The following is a 20,821-nucleotide window of genomic DNA, read 5'->3' as shown; positions in this document are numbered from 1 at the left end:
TAGGACCAATACTATACACATTATACGCGACCAACATACCAACAACTACCAATAGCAAAATACTGACATTCGCGGACGACACAGCTGTACTAGTCAGGCACACTAACCCAGAAACAGCAGTCACATTACTACAAGAACATATCACAAAAATAGAAAAGTGGCTGCAAGTTAAACGAATAGAAGCAAACCCCAACAAATGCAACCATATTACATTCATATTGCGAAAACAGACGCCACCAAACATCCTACTGAACGGCACGCACATAACACAAACAAGACAAGTCAAATACCTAGGACTCCACATAGATACACAACTCACATGGAAACAGCATACTAAATCAATAACAGACAAAATACAGACAACGAGGAGACAAATGCACTGGCTAACAAGTCGAAAATCCAAACTAAGCATAGAAAATAAACTTAAAATATATAAAACAATTATAAAACCAATCTGGACATACGGAATACCACTATGGGGGACAGCAGCAAAGAGCCATATAAACAAAATAGGGACATTACAATCAAAAATTCTGAGAACAATAGTAAACGCTCCATGGTACGTTAGAAACGAGGATATACGGAAGGACCTGGGAATACCAACGGTCAAGGAGGAGATTACCAGATACGCGGAAAGGTACAGAGAAAGAATAACAACACACCCAAACAGGCTGGCTACGGAAACGATCAACGCAAGAATAGAAAGAAGACTAAAAAGGAAACACCCAGCTGATCATAAAGGATATAAACTAAAAAACCCGAAGATGGCACCCCGCTGGGGGTAACCATCCACATGCTATTCAATCATATGTTATAACATTTTACCTAATGTCCCACTGGACAAATTGTAAAATTAAAAATAAACAATATAATAAAAAAAAAAAAATTTATCGTGTAATGTATTTATAGCGTTACTTGACTTTCTTACGATTCCTGTGAAATCTTAAAGATACATTATTTAGTATATTATCTGTCCATAATTCAATTCTTAAAAAGACTGGCATTATCGAAATGGATATATTCATTTTCAAAGTTGAAAGTTTTAACATGTAATTCGTATAGTAATGACATTTTGATTAATTGCGAATAAATCGTTGTTACAAAGTTCTAAAACTGTATATAATGTGTAAAATGGTCAGAAAAATCATGTATGAAAGAAAGTTCAGCTTCACTTTACCGTTGTCGGATAAGACTAACGTGAAATATGTAATATCGGTAATTTCAACGTGCAAATTGTCATGTATATTATAATGTGAAGTCGCTATTCTGTCCATTTCGAAATTGTTTGTTAATACAAACGCGTACCCAATGTGCGGCAGCTAAGATATTTCATCCTAGAGGGAGGATCTCAGACATGCACGAAGAATAAGGGTTTTTTAAGTCTCAGCGCGTTTTATTTTTGACTGACATTCTAATCGCGCTATAAAAGCCATAATTAATATTTAGACTTTCAAACTTGTTAGTTTGTATCATTACCTACAATTTTTATGTTTTAATATATGATTATTTAGAATATCGGGGAAATTAGGGAATTATAAATAAAAAACATATTGTGCAATGCTGCAATGCGCGTGTACTGTTGCGAATTGCTTGTAATAATTAATAAGTAATACTCGCATTGGAAACTTGTGTGCGTCAGTGCAAATTTATTTTCTTGGAAACATCAAGGAGGAGATGTAATACGTAAACTATTTAAATAGAGTCTCGTCATGAATGTTTTTACACTTTTTGTGCACTGAGATGTTAAATCACGTTAGTTTTTTATTTTACAATTTTGATGAAGAATAAACAGTTCTGATCGTGAATGGAAAGGAAAAATTATAAATGGTGTTTTGTATTGCATTGTGTGGAAAATTGAACCAATACATCAGAAAAAAGACTTTGCTCGCTGCTAAAGATAATAAACGACGAAGAGCGTGGTTTCACGCCACTAGAAGAGTGGTTCTTTTGGTATGGAGATAATTATATTGTGTGTTTTGCAAGTGTATAAATCATTCATGTATAATGTATAATACAAATCAGATCATGGGTTGAAATACATCGATTACTGATATATAATTAAAATCTATTAAATAATAATATTACCATAAAATTAAATACTAACATTAGCATAAACTATTAAATAATTACAACATGCCCAGTTTATTTCATACTTCATTAAGAAAATTAAATTATAGCAACATACATCAAGTTTAATATTAGTATTTTATCGAAACAAATAATGTGAACATCTTCTTATGCAGCTGCTTTTGTACTTTGGACACAGTGACATAATCAGGCTTGGACAGATATGGAAAAGAATGAATATAGAGACCAAGGAAAGATCTCGTTCCGCGATATAACACAGATATGAAATTATGTAAGGAAAAAGTACGAGAGTGCCCAAAATTATTTGTAAATCATATAAATGTGGGAAAGTATAGTGCTAGTAGGTTTGGTAACGCTATGATTTGTTTCGACATCGTTCACTTCAATACGAAATCAAGTATGATGCTCCGGTAGTCTATATGCATGCAGTCACCATTCGTCACTCGTCACTCACTACTTTTGATACAACGGTCCCAACGCTCTTTTTCACGCTGACCGCACTCCTTGACAACGCTGACAACATTCCTCGATAACTGACTAACGGCTACCTCGTATACCATGGCTCCGGTATACCCGGCACGCATATATTCCACAGACGTGGATGACCCATGGTTAAGCAGACCTTCTTAAACCCAGGGGTTTTCCCCGATATTACATAAATCTGAGTAATTCCGCTAAAACGAAGGTCCAATTAGCTACACAAATATGCTATGGCTTTTATTCATACCGATGGATTCTAATACTATCAGAAGTTAATATTTATTTTATAATATTTATTTCGATAGCTATTTATCACGTCTGAGGCACCTAGATTTGTAACATGAAAACAATTATATTGTATAGGATTACCAATGAATTATATATTCGATACCCTGAATAGAAAAAATTAATCTCAAGGAGTTTCATCCAGCGGTCTGTAGACACGTCTAAAGAAGAAACTATTTAGGAAAAGTTTCCAAACCGTTTTTAGTCCTAACTGGTTGAGATAATAGTCCTTGGCAGAATGTACATAGTGTTTTACTGTCATGCTACCATTGTCTGTGTGTCATGAGTCGTAAGTGGCGCAATCACAGTCATACAAACAGGTCTTGACTTTTGCTAGGCAAATACGTCCGCAAACTGAGTTGTGAAAGATCAACATAGAAGACAACAACGTTCTCGTTCTGGTGAAAGTATAGAACCGTTATGTCCTCTCCGATTTTGATGATTTTTCAACATGTCAGGAACGTGATTTTTAACAACCTGTGGTGGATGGTGTAGAGGATTAATAAAACGGGAACGAGAGATTGCTGCTGCAACCAGTTAAATATATTTGAAATAAATTAAATAAGTATAGACAATGTCCGAAGTCGCTCGTACGAACGTATTTGCAAAGACAGTGTATGATCGCTCGCAGATAACTCGATAACTCGTATAACTCATGAAACTCGTATATTAACCGTTAATAACTGATTCGCACGCGATCGCGTCCGTTTATTTATACTAGTCGAGGGAGAGTAGGAAAATTCAAATTCGTCTTTGTTCGACGGTTGCACGTAGCGGCGACATTGTTTTGCCCGGAGTTTATTTATCGTTACGTTTCGTGCGTCAAGGCGGTGTCAATGTCCCGAGGCAAAATAACAACATGAGTCGCTTTCGATTTATATCGTCCTCTGACTCATGTGCCGCTACAACTTTTTCCTGTACACATAACTGTCGATCGGCAATAGTTTTCAAACTATTCGCAAAAATCCAGCTACATTAAATTCTATAATGACCCAACCGAAAGCTAACTCTTCTCTTTTGTTTACAGGGTGCATAAGTGAAGGTTGAACGAGTTTGGGTAAAGCTCCGTGTACAATTCTTCTGATTGAATCATAATAACAGACATTTCTTAGAGTATCATCTCACATGCAATTGTGTACGGAGCTTTACCCAAGCTCGTCTCAGCCTCGTTCGTCAATTATCAGCGAAAGTACACTGTAGTTGTACCGAATTTCTCGGAATTTTCTCGGAAATTATTATTTCTACGATTTACATATGGAGGAAAAAATCGTTTGAAATGTTGAGCTTCAGAAATCATCGAGATCAGAGAACATGGAACGGTTTTACAATATCGTCTTCGTTCTTACGAGGCAGGCGGAAACGAATAAAATACCCATGCCTCTGTCTGAGGCATTTGTCACGTAAGAGACACAAGAAATCACCAAATTGACAGATCACTGGTGATCTCCTCGCGTTACGGTTCCAACGTTTCACAAATAAGGTAAAAAATTGAGCTTTAAATATGGTAGTAAAGTATATTGTATTAATCCAGCAGAGTGACGGTTCAGAGTGTTATAACAAAAAAGGCGTTGAGTGCTGATTTGGGAGGGTTCTTATACCAAGGTTTGTTCTCTCTGGAGGGGTTATCGTTGGATGGATATCAGAGGCGGCTAATCTCTTACTATCTGGTTATTATTTCGATGGCTGTGACAAGCAGGATGTTTTGTCTACCCTGTTACTGCTTCTGAGCGTTTGACACATTCATAACGTATCACGCATACGTAGAACGACAATGCCCTTCTTGTCTTCCATGTTGCTTTATCAGGACTCAACTTTCGATCCATTTTTTCTATGCTTTCGGTATATACGTGTCAAGAACTGTTTACATGACCATGGTCCTAACTTCACGTAATCTACATCAATAGGATCGTTAATTAGGGCGCGCGGTTTCAATATATAATGTTTAGTTTTTGTTTATAACTTTGTATTTTGAATTTCTTCACATAGCCTAGGACTTTGGACATTAATCACCAAATTGTAAAAAAATGAAAAGATATAAAATTTAAAGAGTTAGAACGTTAGAACGCAAATCGTTACCCGATTAAAAACAGTCTTTTGCATAAATTGTTGAAAAAGGTGGAGTGTATAATTACCTGTAAATATCAAACAGGAAGTAGACATTCTTAAATTTGTTTGAGCTGCCGATGTTATGTTATCCTACTATCTCGTCTCGCGCTCCACACGAGCCGTAACGTGAGACGGAAAAAGAATGCGTCATAACTCGCGAATAGTGCGAGCCACAACTTTTGATCAAATGGAATTAACAAAAGGAAACTTAAGGGAAATAAAAGATACGACGAGTACAAATACTTTATTGTCACAATAAAACAACAAACGTATAAACACACAATTAGAATATTATTAAAACTTGACCTAAGAATATCGAAATCGAAACAAGGAACAATGACACGTCCGCTGACATGCACCGTCTTACGCGCGCTCTCCCCACCACAATACACAGTACAATAAGCGGCAACGAAAGTTGAGGGATTATGACCTTTTCCCATAGCATCCGCAGAGACAAGCAACTTGCACGTGCCGAAAGAAAGTACGACTCATCATTAGCAGAAATTAAAATTGCAAGGACTTTAAAAAGGGAAAACTTCAAAAACATTTCCACGAAAACTACATCAGCGGAAAAAAGAAATGCTAAAATGAAGATTGCAGCGTCCGCAGAAATAATTTCGTGTCGAAACTCCACGTATTCTTGGAATAAACCGTCACTAACAATTATCCCGTGATAGTTTTTAGTATAAATAAGCGTAGCCACTTAGAGCCAGTCAGAGTTTTTCAATTAAGTGGCAGTCAGTTTTTTACAGTTGAGTAAAGAATTGGTCGAGAATTAATATCAAGTGCAGAAGAACTTTTTTCTTTATCTGAAGAATGCTAACAGTGTAGAGTAGAGATACGAAAAAGAAAACGGCGGGCAAGATAGAGGAAATAAACGGAAACGTAAAGGTAGAACGGGTGCTGATAGGCGAGGATTTCAACGCAAGGACAGGAAAGGTAGGTTTCTTCTGAAGCGGGGGAGTAGAGAAAGAGGAAACGAGAAAATAAAAAGATACAGTAAAGGACACAGAAGGAATAAACCTGTTGGAAATGGTGGAAGGGAACGGATGAGAAATTCCAGACGAGAATATGGAAGGAAACAATGTGGGGGATTACAATTTCATCGCCGAAAAGAATAATTGAGTAACCGATTACGTAATAATACTGCCAATGACAAAACACCGAATTAGAAGTGGCAAAACAAAAGATAGAATAGAATCAGACTACTTAACGATGAGGATGCAAAAATATGGAAGACCTAGCTCGAAAATTCAAAGCGAAGAGCAGTGGAAAAAAAGAATGCATGGCAGAAGCAGTAGAATTCGGAAAAGAAATAGGATGTAGCCTCTATCGATTAACATACTCGAGAAACAGTCCAAAAGGAAGGAAAAGGACATGGCAGTGCGGTATGGCTGTCCTGATCTCGCTCTAAAAACATTCACTCCTGAAGGTCTTTTAGTTCAGAAGAAAAAGTTAGTTCTTGACACTATTTTGTATTTTCGTTACGCTTTTTCTTTAGAGTTCTATAGTTTTTCATTAAATCAGTTAGCTTGTAACTTTTAACTTTTATAAACCTCTTTTCTAAATTTCAACTATATTCTTATCAAATTTGGAAGTATTTTAACAAAATATACTTATCAGCATTGTTAATTTGTACTCTTCAAGTTGTAAAATTCCTAATTGATGGAATTATTCCCATTGTGCAAAATGAATCAGAAAAATGCTTTCGAACAAATGCTCATGTTACAGTCAAAAAAGAAGAAATACAATATTTTATTAATTGATACTGATACATATTGTATAAAGTGCTTTTGGACATTTTGAAATATATGGAACGAGCTGTAATCGCCGATTCGGATTTTCAAGGTGCCGGAATTGCTCAGCGCCGAGAGTAAAATCAGGTAGGATGACGTCGTGTAGAGATCTTCAATGAATTAAAAAGAAAACAACGAACTTCCGTTTAACATTTATTACATAACCAGAATTAACGGTGCTGGACGGCCAGACTTTACGCAAACAATTATAAAAGACGATAGAAAGAACAAACGATAACGACGAAGACAAATGAAAGAATTCTAATTTTCCTAACAATTAGACAGAAAACAATAGTTAACGCTCCATGGTACGTCAGAAATGAAGATATACGAAAAGACTTAAGGACTCCAACAGTTAAAGAGGAAATCGCCAGATATGCAAAAAAGTATAAAGAAAGGATTGCAACACACCCAAATCAGCTGGTTGCTGAAACGAATAATACAATAACANGAAAGAAGACTGAAGAAGAAGCACCCTGCAGACCTCACAATAGAACAATAAACAACCTGGAAGATGGAGCCCCGCTGGGGGTAACCATCCACATGCTATATTTCATCAAAACCCAAACTATAATATTTTACCAAATGTCCTAATGGACAAATTGTAAAATGATCTATTTAAAAATAAAAAAAAAAAAAAAAAAAAAATTAGACAGAAAAGTCTTTCTAATGTGACGCGTAGCGCGTTCTGAATAACGGGTTTGATCTTGACGAATATACTCTTTGTTTTAAGGGCTTCGACAAGCTCGAGCAACGAAAAATGCGTTTTTGTAAGCGCGGTTGCATGACCGTTCCAGAAATTGGGCGGTGTTGCAGATGAGGAGTGCGGAAAAGACAGGGGCAGGGCTAGAGCCATATTCAAATTAACGAAGCAAATGAAAATTTATCCTACTCGAATCTCGAACACGAGATTTACATTACTGTATATAGGACATGACTCTATGTAGATTCGCCTAGTAAAATAAAGCAACATTAAATCTGGTACTGCAGTTTGTTACGTTTTTTTAGAAAATCTATTTAAAAAGTATTTGTTCGTTATATTTGATACTATTTGAAATTGGAATAAATAGTCCGGACGGTTCAAAAACAATAAGAAATTTCAGAATCTTCCTACGACTGTAAATCTATGTCATACAGAAAAAATAACTCCACGGAATTATGGTACAAGAAGAAAGAAATGTAGAAGAACAACTTTCTTTTTATTCATTATACATAAATATACCATATTGATACACACAAATTGCTCGTAATTTTAATTAAATTGCAAGATAAATATACATCCTAGTGTTACGTCGCGTAGGACATCTACACGCCATCCCTCGCTACCTGGCAGCCAAGGGTCAACCTACAGCCATCCCGATTCTCAATAGACCCAATGACCCACCATAAAGATATTAGCCTTTAGCTGCATTGTCTCCACACATGTTTGCCAGTCTAATTGCATGTCTGGAGAATTCTCTAATTCGAGAAGTATTTGCAGTTTATGGGTGGGTCTTGGAAAGGTCCTTGAGTTTATTAGGCGCTCTTAAGAATAACGGAGAAAGCGGACAGTCATCAGATGGGAAAAGCTAACACTTGTCCATCATAAAAGGCTGTTTTTCATCAGGAGCAAAGTCCACCGCCGCTCTACGTTGGTGGGAGACTTCTGCATATTCTGTTCATTAGAGTGGGTCATCACCAATCGGCATCGCGGATCGTTACCCTCACTTTCTGGACGAAAAGTGTGAATAACGAATCCGCGTTCTTCGGTCAAAGGACACACCCATATCAAGCTTTCCTCCGAGACACCTTAAGGGCAGCTCAGCAGTCTGATTCTAAGTCTCAGTTTGATTCGCATTCCAATTCTCTTTCCGACTTCGCGTCTCATCCCAGTTCAGTCTCATTCTCGTCCTAGTCTCACTCTCAATCTGATTTCAAGTTCAGCATTGGCGTCTCACCCCAGTACAATTTTCGGGCAGTTCCAGTTCAGCACTCATCGAGCAAGTGGTCAAGCAGTCATCACCACGTCTCACTCGGTCAAGTCATCATCAAGTGTTCGGTTGAATACAGTCAGTCAACGCAACGATACTAAAAGAGTCTCAGGTCGTACTCACTCGTCGTTGTTCGTATAAGCATTCACTATTGTATCACCGAAGTTGCTGGATCGATTAAATATATAGTAACCTGTCAACCGCAGCGTTATTTCAATTAATCACCCTTATTATCCCACAAGAAATAAGGGATCGTACGATTCGTGGCGACGATTAGTCAATCGTAACGGGTATTTACGACTCTCGTTGGCGCGCTTCTTCGAGATCGCGTCTCCCCGCGAACGTGCGAAAATACACCTAGACTTACAGAAACTGTTTTTAATTTCTCTAACCGTCCTTAAGTTTCGTTGTCCTGTGAATTTTTATACGTCATCGAGAACGGTCATTCCGAAGTAGGACACAGACATTTTTCAAATAGCTTAGTGTAAGCTCTACTCTTATTACTGACTGGTTTCAACAAATTATTCCACGGATTATTCGCATATTGGAAAACACAAAACATTTCTGATTAGTAACATAATGCTCATTAATTAACTGTATAGTTTCATCTGTTATACTCTCATAGTGCTTATAGTTTTTGACTCCGGTAAAAGCAATCGGCATTAAGATATGAGAGATGGCCGAATCCATCCTCGGCCAGAGGTGCATCTTTCAGAATCGGTAAAATTTCTACAGTGAAGTCATTTCTGTGAAATTCTGGATAATCAACAACTTCTTCGTCTATCCCTTACCACCTAAAAAGATGAAGGAAAATGGCATATTCTTCATATGCATCTTAGAATCGATATCAAACGGCACCTGAAATTTGTTAGGGAAATAATATCGCATAAATGTGAAGTTATAAAAATAAGCTGATTGTGGGGCGAAATGTTGCATCGAGAGGAGACGCCGCGTCGCACAACTTTATTTTGCTAGCTACCAAGGTTTTGCAGTTTTTCAGTATAAGTATATGACATTTTGCCTTCGTAATTATATTTCGTGATCATCTGGATTATCATTCTAGTGGACTTTAAACTTGTTGGTTTATACAATAACGAGACGAGTTGATACTTGTGTCGTCAAATGTATTTAAAAGTATTTTTAAGTATATAATACCGAATACAGAGTCAATTGTCGTTCGCTCAAAGTTATTAGCTATGAGATTACTCGCTACACGTACGCTAGGTAATGCTTACGTTCGCTGGATACTAACTATTCTAAAGATCGTGTTCGTTTATACAGGTTGGTTTGTAACTAGTGGTACAAGCGAAAAGGGGGTGATTCTACGCGAAGGAAGAAGTCGAAAATATAGAATAAAAATTTTTCGTTTGAGGCTTTATTTCGAGAAAATCGACTTTGAATTTTCGCTCGGTACGCGTGCGCTTTATCACGTCTCGTTATAACGGATCTCACTGTAGATCGTTGTCTCGATTGACGTTATGTTGATAAACACTTCCAATGTGACGGAAGTGTTTTCCTACCTATTAACTTACTATCCGGCTTTTATCGCTATCTACTATCAGTACCTATTAGTCTACCATCATGTCTACATACAGCAATCGGGAATATACGGACATGATACTTTCGTTAGGTGCGTGTGGTGGTAACGCATCAGCCGCAGCTGATCATTACAGACACCGGTATCCAAATCGTCGACATCCTGACAGACGTGTTATTTAAAGAGCAGAACGAACCCTCGGTGAATATGGCTCTTTTGAAAAAAAGTTCAAAAGTTGAAAATTCAAAGTCGATTTTCTCGAAAACAAAGCCTCAAACGAAAAATTTTTATTCTATATTTTCGACTTCTTCTTTCACGTAGAATCGCCCCTTTTCCGCTTGTATCACCAGTTACAAACCGCCCTGTATATACTGGTCAGAGGAATACCGGAAAGTTTAAATTCGATTTCAGTTGACGGTTGCATGTAGCGGCGATATTGTTTTGTCCGGAGTTTGTTTATCGTTACGTTTCGTACGCCGAGACGGTGTTAATGTCCCGAGGCAAAACAACATGAGTCGCTCTCGATTCGCATTGTCCTCTGACTCATGTGCCGCTACATCATAGTAACTAAAAGTTTGTAGTTTTTCATAGTACAATTTTTGTTACACGTGAGCAGATTACGTGGAATAATCCACTGCCAAAATTAACGATTTTCGATACACGAAATGGTAATGGAAGGATGTAACATCTCTCCAAGATATTTGGGATACATGCCGCATTCCTAATCGAAATAGACGCCATATTGATTTAATAAGACCAGGAACGAATTTAAACCGTTTCACACTGAAGGAGCACTGTCGATGATTCTTCTACGGTGAAAATGAAAGATGAAAGCAGGGGCGTTTACACCATTTCGACACAGCATTTTCACGGAATCGGTCAATAGCCGCATTGCTATCCCCGCGTTCACGCATCGTTCGAGTAACGGTCTCGCTGATCTTCGTAATAAGAGAAACGAAATGTTAGAGCTCCTGCATAATACCAAGCATCTGGTTGATCAGTGCGAAGATCTCATCGTGTATATTATTACGCGTAAACCCGATTGGCAAACTCGCGTGGAGCGCGAGATCTCACTAGGCGCTTTCTTCGTGTCCTATGTTAGGTGACGACATTTAGAATACCTGCGTACGGGACGATCGCAGTTTTTTTAAATTATTATTTAATTTGTACTTTACAATACGTTCAGCTGGACATTCGGTAAATTTTTCTAGCTTAATTGCTAAATAACATGTGGATGGCTACCCCCAGCGGGCTACCATCTTCGAGTTTGTCTATTTTATTTTTTTAGTGAGGTCAGTGTTGTGTTTTCTCTTTGGTCTTCTTGTTATTAGAGTTTTGCTCGCTTCAGCAGCCAACTGGTTTGGATGTGTTGCTGTTCTTGTGTTCTTACTAGGCGTGTCACTTACTCCGCCATCGAATCGTTCCGCTCGACTACCGATCGAGGCGACTACATTTAGCATACCTGCATACGCGACGATTGCGGTGCGTGTATCAAATTTACATAAGCATTTTCTATATGCGCTATTTATTAATTACTTATGGAAGCAAAGGATTAGAGGAACCATTAATTCTCCACTCGAAAATTTAATGAGACGGTTTTCCATGTGCTGTTACGGATTGTTTTGCGTAAGCAGATTTAATGTCTAAGCTATGGTTTTTCTTACAAAACATCGCGCAAGATGGTTTACGTTTTCGAATGCCATAATCTTCTTCTCTACGACTTGTAAGCTGACCTACTTTCGTTCGCGAAAAAAGCAAAGAGCAATTTTTTTGTTCCCGAGTTTCATCTTATTTTAGCTCTAAGAATCTGTATCGAAACTTACGTGCACTATCAGACGAGTATCGATATTTTCGTGATGTTTCAAGTACAGTACTAGTTTGGTATCGATTAGAAAAGAATCAACATCGATAACTGATACCTTTTCCTTTGATATACAGGGTGGTTTGTAACTGGTAGTACAATCGGAAGGGGGTGATTCTACGCGAAAGGAAAAGTCGAAAATATAGAATAAAAATTTTTCGTTTAAGACTTTGTTTTCGAGAAAATCGACTTTGAATTTTCAACTTTTGAACTTTTTTTCAAAAGAACCATATTCGCCGAGGGTTCGTTCTGCTCTTTGAATAACACGTCTGTCGGGATGTCGGCGATTTGGATACCGGTGTCTGTAATGATCAGCTGCGGCTGATGCGTTACCACCACACGCACCTAACGAAAGTATCATGTCCGTATATTCCCGATTGCTGTATGTAGACATGATGGTAGACTAATAGGTACTGATAGTGGATAGCGATAAAAGTCGGATAGTAAATTAATAGGTAGGAAAACACTTCCGTCACATTGGAAGTGTTTATCAACATAACGTCAATCGAGGCAACGATCTACAGTGAGATCCGTTATAACGAGACGTAATAAAGTGCACGCGTGCCGAGCGAAAATTCAAAGTCGATTTTCTCGAAAACAAAGCCTCAAACGACAAATTTTTATTCTATATTTTCGACTTCTTCTTTCGCGTAAAATCATCCCCTTTCCGCTTGTACCACCAGTTACAAATCACCCTGTATATTCACAATAAAACATTAGTCTATGAAAAATAAGATTCACAATGTTTCAATTTTCCTCCAAAAAGCATCTCTCTAACCAAAAGAAAATGAAATTAATACATAGAGACGTAACATGAAATAAACTAAAGTAGACGTACCGTAGGATAATTAACTAATTACGATATCCACGATAGATGTAATTAAGAATAGACGTATCCAAGGCAGTTGTTTGCGACATAGTCAGCACGCATAATTCTAATACAAGGCACAGATACAGCTTCTTCATTGTAAGTTTTCTTTCACAATTAAATCGTCACTTTAAAGTTTCCACAGTGATTTTTTATTTTTGTCCGATTATAAAGACGAAGAAATATAAATTCTTGCGATGACTGCTAAGTGCTGCGCATATTTTCGAGGGCCGTGAAAGTGACACATCCAGTCTTAACTGCTGTTATTTGGCGATCATAACGAACATTGTCCGTACTCGTAAAAGATTTGAAACTGTTATGTTATATGATCATAATCTGAGACATCATTATCTGATACTCCCATCTCAGTTATCGTTTTTGCATATGTATTTGCATTTACATCGTCAACAAGTTCAAGGAAATGGACGAGTACGAATAAGCAAAGCCTGAGCAATATGATTTACATACTATATAACGTGTATATACTACCGTTATTTCTTATTGCACTTTAAGCGTACTATAGAAATTGTATAACAAAAAGGGACCTACTTACAAATGCGTTGAAAAGACAAAAATAAATTTTATTATATTTATACAATGAAGCGGGCTAAAAAATATGAAATAGTTTCTATTTTTGTACCAACTTTAGAAAAGAAGAAAGGTACCACAATTTGATGTGTATTTTACCTTTCTCTTTATGTAATATTTTCGCCGATTTCTTTGAAATGTTTCTTCATCAAACGGAACTTTTGCCATCGTATAGAGAATGTTCTCCCGTTGGTCCCATTAGAAAATTTTTTGCATTTGTATTTTGTAAGTTAATTATTTTTTGCAAAAATTCCATTTTTACGTATGTTTACGTCTAGGTATTGAATTTAGCTATCGAAATGAAAACTTATGCATCTCCTATTATTGTTATTGCAAAGTACATTGTTAACTATTGTAATTGTAATTTGTTATTTACTAATTTCATTTACGTGTGTTTAGTAATTGGTCTGCAGTTGTTAGACTGATATCGAGGTGACACCAAAACAGCAGCTTGACCCAGTGTTTTGAATTTGCGTTTCTCAATATAAGCATCAACTCGTGCTTCTATCACAGGAAACATTGTTCGACGAACTTGTTTTGGTACATATATTTATGCCCCAATTTATTTAGGACTAGTAGATTTACTTCCATCGCGGTATATGATGCATCATTAGATTATAGAAATATCCTACTCTGTTACTGTCCAAAGTGTTATTTCGTTGGCAGAGTACAGATGGCTCCTTCCTTATTCGCAACCGGAGCTAGACAGCCGATACAATTTTTCAACCATTAATCAGAATGAAGAATTAAAATAAATTATCAATAGATAGAAATAAATTATCGACTTGTTAATGACTACGAAAACTATTTTAGTCCTTAATTGGCTAAGTAATATTTATCGCTTCATGAAAAGACGTGAAATAAAAGATTTTTTGTCAAAAAGATATTACCGACTTCAAAGCGCTAAAAATTATGAAATAACTTTCATTCTATTCGTATTTTATTCAGGTACGAATGCAATAACGGTTATATTAACCATTTATTTACGAAATAATATACTTTTTTTTATTAACGTGGAGGAAATCCGCACAGACACCAGGCCGCTTCTGGGGAAAGCAGCGTGGTAGTGCCGGAGTCCAGCAGACTAAAAACTCCACGATGACCGTCCCGGCTGCGATCGAGAGAGGCCCGCGAACCGGTGCGAGCGACACACCACCTCCCGCCCCCCGCGCACAATACATCCCCTAATGGAGCAGTGTGCGGCCGTGTCACACCGCACCTCGTCGCCGGAGGCGCCGTGCTAGGCAGTCCGGTTCTCCTACCGGACTGCTTAGCGGCCTGGAGGCGCTTAGCTGCCAGCGCCTAAGTTTGACCCACACCGGGGGGCGCGACGGATCCTCGTGGAGTGGGAGTTCCGCAACCTCACCTCTCCGCAGAGACCTTCCGAAGCATAACCTGCTCACAGAAGGATGTCATAGCCCTCTTCTCTCTCTCGCTCATCAACGATGCCTCGAGGATCACCGGCGGCGAGAGGTCCCATCCGATTTCCACGATGAGGTCATAGCGCGGCAGCGCCCACGCCGGGCAGTACTCTAGGGTGTGCTGCGCCGTGTCCACGCTCGTATCACAGTGATCGCAACGCGCGGTCGCCGAAGCAACCGTGTCCGGTGAGCACCTGCGTCACCTTGTAGGTCAGGGGAGGCCCGCCACCGTCTAACCAAACGTCCCAGTTTGGAAGGACCCTCGAGGACCCTTAGCTCCGACGCGCCCGCTCTCATGTCGCGTCATCTGTCGAGCAAGGCCCGCCGGGCCCGAACCCTAACGTCGGCGTCCACCGGGCCGACCCCGCCCGACAGACCCCGAGTGCGGAGATAAATCTCGCGACACCTCAAGGCCTGCAATTCGAACGGAGGAAACCCGTTGTGTGTGAATAAAGTAAACTCTTGTATTTCCGAATCCCTCATATATCTTTATAATAACACAAAAAAAAAAAAAATAGAAAAATAAAAAAAAGAAATTTAAAAAGAAAAATAAAAAATAAAAAGAAACTATTTTTTTCTAACACGATTTTACTTCCGAGCTTTAAGCGTGAATTTTCAAGACTGAAGCTCTTACAATTTTTTGACTTCTGATCGGATTCTTTGTCACCCCTCAATATCCACCCGTTTGTTAGGCGTCCGCGACCGTTGCTACGCGCGCCTTCTTCTCGAACATTCGGCGGAAGACATACATTGTCGCCGCGTACCGTCACATCTTTATCTCCGTCATCAGTCCATCGGATTTAAAAGGGTGCTGGTCGTAACATACCCCGCTGGTTATGTTGATTTTGGTCCTCCAAAATTTTAGTGTTCTTTCAGTACGGAACGGTGGAATTGGACTCTGGCTGGCTCGATCTCTATTTCTTCTTCGCCGTGGTATTTTATGCTTCTGAGTCTTCTTGATGCCTGTGATGTCTGCAGTACTTTTGTATAATTATTTAGGGGTGTCGCGATATTTTAAATGTTGTTTCTGGTTTTACAGCATGGTAGATGGATACATAATTTTGTTGGTAAAAATTTCTTCAATAGATCGAATACTCCTATTTTGTTAAAAAGATAGATCCCTGTCAATCCTAAGGCAACGTAACCTGCTATCTGCAGAAATGAAAGTCCCCATGATTTAATCGATTGTGTTCGATGATAATACGTTGGTTGATTGATTTCATCATACATTTGATTCAAATTATTTCGATATTTTGGAATATGACTGAAGATTCTAGGCGTTCTCTCAATCTTGTTTAACAAGTAGTTTATTCTAGCGTCGTTTTCAAAAGGAATCGTTTTAAGTTTATACTCAAACGTTACGATGACTTTAGATTGTCCTATTTTCGTTACACTGTCGTCAAATGCTAAATGACATTGTCCATCTGAATTATAGAAGGTTTGCCTATCTTAATTTGTTTCTGAGTATTATCACAAATTACATGTATTTTAATTTCTTCTCTTGGTATGGCTATATATTGCTTTTCAGCTGTTAATGAAATCAAAGTTATGTCTTCGATTTTATAAACAGCAAATTTGCAAACATCTATTTTTCTCCTAAAATTGATGATTTCTGACGCACAATCGTGAACGAATCTCTTGTCGTGTGTGGCTTGCGTTTGTTTGCACATTGCGATTCCTATTTTTGTATTACAATTTTTATCGAGGTATTCATTGCCAACGTTCATGTATGCAAATTAATGTGTTAAGAATATTGGATGTTCAATTATGGGTGTCAAAAATGCATGTCCCATTTTAGTCGGTATGGGGTATACTCGTATTATATCCCATGCCGAATCTGTTAGTAAAGGTATGGTTATTTTAAAGAAAATTTTACTCTTGACAGTGAATACCGTTAATCTTGATACATCTAGAATGAATTGATAATTTTTGTATTTCCGTTCTAATGCTGTGTTATAAACGTGTTGTCCTAATACTTTTTTATAACTCTCGATAAACAGCACATGATCAATGATTTGAGGGCTAAGGATCCCTGCTTTTCTCATATTTATAGCGTTGAATATTTCATCGAATTGAAAGTGAAGATCATAAATTGCACTTCCGGTTTGGATCATCGAGTCTGTTATTAGTCGTTCTCTAGTGTTATTCGTCAAATTTTATTCTTATTTCGTCGATTAGTTCAATATTGTTGGATTTTATAATTTTGCGTATGAGCGCGGTTTGATTTGCAACTATAGTTTTTAATTCATTTCGGTACTGAAATAATTTATCAATGTTAGTGTTTATTAGGTCCAAGTCATCGGTGTCAAGGGTTCCGAATAGACTTTTCGATATAGATCCAACAACATTCAACAATCCTCTCTTAGTTAATGCGTAATTGTGTGTTAAAAATCGCAATTGCTAAAGTTTCTAATTTTTCTATACGTCGGTTCAGAGATACTATTTCCTTATGAACTTCGCATTTGTTTTTACATACTTTTTCGATAAACATGACATTCGTTTTCATATGATTAAGTTCTTCGTACACATCGTTTACATCTGTCCCTATATACATATTAATTACGTCGGAATATAAATATGCTTGTTTAACCTTTTCACGAAATATCCAACTTCCTTTTAATGGTGAAACATTAATTCCTTCGCCAAGCTTAGTGATACGTCGCGTGAAACGGTCGGCGCGACGTCTCTAGTTGCCTGGCCGCCAAAGGTCTGCACCGCTATTCAGACCCCCAATAAACCTAAGAACCCACCATAAACTTAGGCTTTTAGTTTACCTTTTACCTATGATCATTAAGGTCTATTTTTTATGCATTCTTTCTTTCTTATTTTTTAGTTATTTGAATTTATTATGACCATATATCAAACTTATTTTCATTCTTGACTTTCCTTTCTGTTTAATGTTTACCACTCAATTTGCCTTTATATAGTTAGTTACATCGTTTCTGAAGAGGTTTAGTTTTACAATAAAATCAGAGAGGAAACAATTCCTCTCTGATTCCTCTCTGGTAGTACTTATAAAAACAAATAAACAGGTTTTAATAGCTTCAAAAACCATTAGTTTCGGGTTTTACGAGACGTTTTGTGTGTGACGACGAAACTTCCCGACGGTTTCGCGACACAAAGCGCATCATCGAAGCATAAGGCCGATATGCCTAATGAGCCATCGATATCCCTACGATCCTTCCGCCAAATATTTCGAAAAAAGTGTACGCGGCAACGGACGCGGACATCTAACGAACGCGCGCGTAGTGGGGATATCGAGGGGCAACAAAAAAAACGAATTTGTTCAAAGATTCATTCGAGTTTGAACAGCGAAGTGCGAAGGACCGAGTTTTAAGAGCGAAGCAAGCATAATCGAGAAGCGAGAATGTCAGTGGTAACCGAGGATTGTACGAAACGAGTTGAAGGCGAGGATTGTTGATTGCTGGTTGTTAAATAAACTATATTGTTGAACGCCGTCGAGTATTTCTTGTGCACCTTACACCAAACAGCACCTCAAGTGTATAAAACGGTATAACGTATAGAAAACCAATTGTTTGGTTTAATGAGTTGATGCAACGAATCGAAAACTGCTGCCAGGAGATCAGAAAAATGTCGGAGATCGTTGAAGACGTGCTTCTATGAGAGAATGTGAGAGAATGTGCCAGAGTAGGTGTCGATATAATATGGAAATATATTGAACGTACGCTATGAAGCTAATATCTTATTGACAACTGAAAAAGTAATGGCTTTTCAACCTCTGTCTATTAAGACCTTTTTGTTCGTTATAATATTGCAAAAGTATGTTTCTAGCTTTTTGGTATGTCTTATAAATGTATTCATAATGGTGCACATTGTATTACGATTAATTTTTGGTTATGATATGAAAATTGCTAAACTCGTCAAAGTTCCATACGCATTAAAGAACTGGTCTATCGCGAGTGTGCTGTAGGTAAAAGTCAGGCAAACCTTTTCATTAGTAATGAGGAATCACAAAGCTTAATGTAAGCTCTATTACGACCTTGTACCTAATGACGTAGGTACAATGACGTAGCGGGCTGTAAGAGGTCATTTAGTGCATGATCTACAGCGGTTCATTGCGGAATAACGTCTGGCAGGCCGAGCTATCTTGTCGATATTAATTCAAAACAATAATAGGATATGATTCAATTTCTTGTACCTCACGATGTCGATACAAAGCCAAAGAAGTGGATCGAAAGTTGCTGTATTTAACGATATAGCAGATTGTATTGCGACAGAGCAGGTGCCTTTTTTTCTATTTATTGGCGAGATATTGTCTGGCCTCGTGACCACTTTTGATCTCCTGTCTCCGATGGAACGCGATGTCGTCAAAAAGTGTAAAGGCGCAATATTTAAAAAATTAGCAACTCCCCAAACGTTTTAAATGAAGATCTTCCTTTTGCATGCGTATCTATTTACGGCCACCGCTGCCGACAAGATACAAAGAATATGGAGAGTCTGTTCCTTAAAAGTTTCAGCTTATGCATCAATCATTCAATCTGCATCATTGAATAGTGTGTAATTTGGTAATCTTTGTTTAGTTCTTACTACTGTAGCGGCACATAAGTCAACGGAAGATTTGAATCGGGGGAGACTCGTATTATCGTGCCTTGGAATACCAACGTTGTTTTGTTTTGGTTTGCTATGTTCAAAGGTAAACGAACTCCGGACAAAATATTATCGCTGTTATTTGTAATCGTCAAGCGGAGTTATATTTGAACTTTTTATAATAACATCGGTCGATACAAATAGACGAACGTGCTCTCTAGGTCAATCATTATAGCGAGTCATTATAGCGAGTCATACAGTCGAATAGCGTAGAGCTGAACAGTAGCATTGAGCGAGCGACGATTACGACCGGTATACACTTTCCGTACTTGTACTTAAATTGATTTTAATATACATTGACTATTACAATTTGATCACTCGTCTCTTTAATAAACCGTCATGTATTATAATCCACCTCAATACTTTTTACAATTTTCTAAAATTTTTGTAATTTGTAGTTACAAACTTTTGTAATTCTTCCTATTCCAATATATGTACATACTGTGTGTGTTTTTATATATAATTTTTTACTAAGTAATTAAATCTCACCGAATTATATCGTTAAGTTTTGTTGTAAAATGTTACTCCATTTTCATGAAAATTCACATTCAAAAAGTTCAAAAATTTGTACAAAATACAAATCACCTGGAATTCGGATTTTCGACATTATAACATAATTTTTGTTGTCCGATTCTACATAAATTCTACATAAATGGAGTCATCAGGCATATGTGGAGCATCTGATAAAACCCCTTTATCATCTAAATATGGCCCATCAAAACCACAAAGTTCTTAGAACGAGTAGCCCATTCTTTCAATTGTAAGACTATAAAAGCCATTCCCATTCACCAAAAATCGATTCTTCTTGTATTATTCTCCAAAGAGTGAATTTGTATTTAATAAAATTGATTTATAACATTGTTTTCGATTTTATTTTATTTTGCGGTAAAATTATAGTCTTCGACTATAATTCTAGTCTTTACAATTAAAATACTGATATTTTCTGCAAAGTTAAGTGAAGTTTATCCGCCCGTACGATTTCTGACGTGGGACATGCATGGCCGTAAAAATTGTAAACATTCCCGTAGTTTGTGATATTCTGTGATTTTATGTGACTACAGCACGCTGTGTCTCTAGTTTTTCTAGATGGTGTCATATAAGGCAAAGGCCTACAAGTTTTGTGAACAAACAATTTAGAAACCAAAGTGAGCATTTAGAACTATCTTATTTTAAAAGATATTTAATTATAAATTATTGTTGGTATCGTATAATT

At 37.5% G+C, this 20,821-nt stretch overlaps 1 protein-coding gene across 1 annotated transcript in view; it reads left to right on the top strand.

Moving 5' to 3' along the window:
• LOC122576917 (putative fatty acyl-CoA reductase CG5065) overlaps positions 1-20,821 on the top strand; it is a 55,744-nt gene that overhangs the window by 5,605 nt on the left and 29,318 nt on the right. The window lies entirely within an intron of this gene.

This window comes from Bombus pyrosoma, linkage group LG17 (assembly GCF_014825855.1).
Source record: "Bombus pyrosoma isolate SC7728 linkage group LG17, ASM1482585v1, whole genome shotgun sequence".
In the NCBI taxonomy this organism is placed as follows: Eukaryota; Metazoa; Arthropoda; class Insecta; order Hymenoptera; family Apidae; genus Bombus; species Bombus pyrosoma.
Note: the sequence above shows the minus strand (reverse complement) of the source record. Positions and strands in the feature narration are given on the sequence as shown.